The 3,606-nt window shown below is 45.6% G+C and overlaps 1 protein-coding gene across 1 annotated transcript in view; it reads right to left on the reverse strand.

Annotated features, from left to right (window-relative positions):
* bcl2l1 (BCL2 like 1) overlaps positions 1-3,382 on the reverse strand; it is a 21,862-nt gene extending 18,480 nt beyond the window's left edge. Inside the window, exon 1 of the mRNA XM_031868784.1 lies at positions 2,856-3,382. The gene's annotated coding sequence lies outside the window, so the exon portion shown is untranslated. The remainder of the gene's footprint in view (positions 1-2,855) is intronic.
* Between the last annotated feature and the right edge of the window lie 224 nt (positions 3,383-3,606).

Below are 3,606 nucleotides of genomic sequence, written 5' to 3' on the forward strand. Positions count from 1 at the left end.
AGAGAGAGAGAGAGAGAGAGAGAGAGAGAGAGAGAGAGAGAGAGAGTCTGGCGCAGACAGTCGCCATCTCCCATTCAGTGACCTCTGACCTTCAGACGGAGCTTTCAGGCACCTTGTTTGTCTCAGCTCCGGGCTCTCTGGTACCGACACGCTGACCGGCATCCTGTGAGACTCACGCACGCCCTTGAATCTCGATACAAAACCGACTTCTCCGCTGATATAACCAGCATCTAACGGGTCATCATCTCATTAGCAGTGTTGGGATGTTGCTACATTCTGGGTTAAATACTGGTCTGTTTTAGTATGAACTCACAGGTTGTATTTATTTTTTATATATATATATATATATATATATATATATATATATATATATATCATATGTCTTGAGGAAATCTGTGTTTAGCATTGACGCATGAAGCTACAGCCTTGTGTATGTTGTGTGACGTATGAAAGGGTTAAAGGCAGGTTGGCTTGGTACATTTGTCAAACAGAGAAGGTACTACTATTGTTCAAATGTAAGAGTCATGATGGTGAAATAAAGCATTATATTTATATGCAGATACATTCATAGTACAACTGCAAAGTCAATTAACCGCAGAGTCGATTGACAGAAGATTGAATTGGCAACTCGCTATGTCAATTGAATAAGAAAATAATTGTTAGTTGCAGCCCTGATTCTCAGGCTGAAAAAGACAATAAAAAAGGATGCACTAATGTTGCCTTTGGTTTATGATCATGATGAAGGAAACACACCTAACATTAGTGCTGCGATGTATTGTACAAATGTACTTCCATCTAGATGTGTGTCACTGTCCTGCTGCCAGTAAACAGAAAGACTGAAACAAAAGACAACCTGACAGAGCAGCTGTCTGACAAAGACCTTCCCTCATCTCCTGCTGTCACTAGTCCGTTAAGTGGAGCATACCTGCGCTCAAACACACGTGGGAGGACCATGACCTGCAGGTGATCCCGAACATGTAAAGGAACCCGACCTTTCCTACAACAATAAGTGGTTGGACCTAATCATCAGTGTATGAGGCGGGCCGAAGGGGAGCTCCATGCAAATAGTGCTGGTGGCATTTCATAATACACTCTCTTCCTACGCAATAGACGCGCGCCACAGTCTCTCCTGGGCAAACAAGCAAAGTGCTGGGTTTCATCGAGCTCCCAAGAACAACTTGTTACAAACACACGTTCAGCAGAATATTTTGGACATAATCCGTAATAATAAAAAAACTAGTAAGTACGCAGCCTGTTCCAGCAGATAAAGAGCCACAGGGCAGCAGTGTTTACAATGGCCACATGGCCCCCAGCTACCAGCACGTGGCTCGGGTTTTAATAGCCCAGCGCTAATGTAAACACCACACGGCTCCTACGGGAACACTCGACGAGTCGCGACGATGTGTTGCACCCGAATGCAACATTCGGGACGACAACACGTTCAAATATTAACTCGTACAGAGCCGTGTTTATGTTTATGACGGTGGAATCTGGACTCTCCACTGACGGATACACGGATAGTGCGCACACTCCGTCCTGGTTGTGTGAGCCCATATGCGTTTCTATCTAATCAATCCCCAGATTAAAACACGAATTCACATCTTGGTCGCTAATATGAAGACTTTATGAGATAAATAAATAAATATGAGCGTCTTACCAGCAGTACTGAATAAAATGGGGTTACTCTCCTCGGATCGTTCCCCCCAGTCTCCCTCTGTGAAAACGTCCCGAATCTGTCCGTGCAAAAGCTGTCAAAATCCAAGAACGTAATTCCGTGTGTGCATGTGTACGTATCTCCTCCTACGTCTTCACTCCCTCTCCGCTCTCTGCATGCCCAGCCCACTATTACGTAATACGACGCCTTCGGAGTTGACTGTTGGTTCACGATCATATGCCGATTAATCGTTCACGCTGGCCTTTAAACCCTTATGACTACGCTTCTGAGAAACCTCCATCTAGTTATATAACCCGACACCAATGTGTAATGTCCCTGCTCTCCACGGACACCTGACAAACAGTGTGGGAGCAATGATAGAAACCGATGTAAATATCAACTATTTTCATTTATGTGTACATTACTGGTGCGGGATGTATGTGTGTCACTCTTTGTTCACTCTTTATCTGTAACAAAGCTTTTTTTTATTACATTAACTAAACTACGTAAATGCTAAAGCACTTCTCTTGTCTAGGACACTTTGTCCCTTTACTGCTTTTCAATAAATTCAACAAACATGTTATTTCCTAACCGAGATATACTTTGGCAATTGTATTTCCGACCGGGAGGACGGGTTTAGCACGAGCCCCCTGAAGGCAGCACAGGCCGTTCCCTTATCCTGTCATAAACACTGGGCTGAGAGCTTTCATCACAACGCGGAAAAATGACACTTTGTGAATCCACCCTCTGTTCCGGCTGTAAATAGACTTCACCACAGCAGACATCATTACTAAACTAATTATGGAGCAAAGCGTTACCCACACACACCTCCGCCTATACAGCGACGCTGTAGCTACTGAAGACCATGTAGGCTTCTGAAGATGGCTGTCACTGTCACACACTGAGAGCAGTCGCTAATTCGTAGACCGTAAACACGGAAAGGGGATTTACAGAAGAGAAATCACACACACTGCAGTTTGCGAGTGTACCTTGCGTTAAAACAGTTAGATTTGAGGGGGAAAGCGAGAAGGAAACACAATGATGGATCCGCATTCTTCCAAATCTGTCGACCTCCTTCCTCTACGTAGCAGGATTCAGAGAGGAAAACCCACCCTCTTCCGCAGTCTCTCTCTCACAATTTCGCCAACACACCGACCACAATCACGAGAATTACATTCGCAGCCGTACTAGAATCTCTTACTTGTAGGGTGGTCTCCATAAAATCATTTCTGGTGGCTCACAATCCTGACCCCGGCAGGAGAAATCCGATCCGTCATCGCTAGCCCGTCTGGCTAAAACGCCGACGGAGACCTCCTAGTCCGCTACTGGCTGCCTGAGATCCGCCCACCGTCACGTTCCCTGCGTAACGTCACCGCTCCAGCTCGAGTCTGTTCATTCTGGTAAATGCCAGCTTTATCCAGCATGGACAGAATGCTGAAAAAATGCGTTTAGGAAGAAAAATGTGCTCCTCTCACCGGAGAGTGGTTCTCACGCGTCACTTGCAGACTTCACGTGAGAGCAAATATCTGGTCCGGCTGGCAGCAAGGAAGTCCCAGCTAGCTAGCGTTAGCGCTAACCGGTTTAAAGCGCTAACCGGTTTAAAGTGAGCTAGTTTGCGTGTCTTCTGACCCCTGCTACGTGAATTATGTTGATAGTTAAGTGCTACTGTCGCCTTCCTTCCTTATCTAGCTGCTGTGTTAAGGATTAGTAACATGGCGTTTTCCTTAACAGGGCTCCATGTAGCAGCTGTTGGGCCGCTTTCCGCTTTACTGGCTAAAACAAAGGATGTGCGGGGTCTCCATGGTAACCTTTGTTACCCCCAAAATGTAGCGCGCTTCAGGCCCACGACCAGTTTGAGCACAGCGCCTCCCTGTGGACATGTTTATACTGAAACACTGGAAATCCCTGGAAAGAACCAGAAACACAAAATTGATTAATTGAAATTAAAAAGG

The sequence above is a fragment of the Anarrhichthys ocellatus genome, unplaced genomic scaffold, assembly GCF_004355925.1.
Source record: "Anarrhichthys ocellatus isolate YVR2014 unplaced genomic scaffold, GSC_Weel_1.0 scaffold44, whole genome shotgun sequence".
NCBI classification, from domain to species: Eukaryota; Metazoa; Chordata; class Actinopteri; order Perciformes; family Anarhichadidae; genus Anarrhichthys; species Anarrhichthys ocellatus.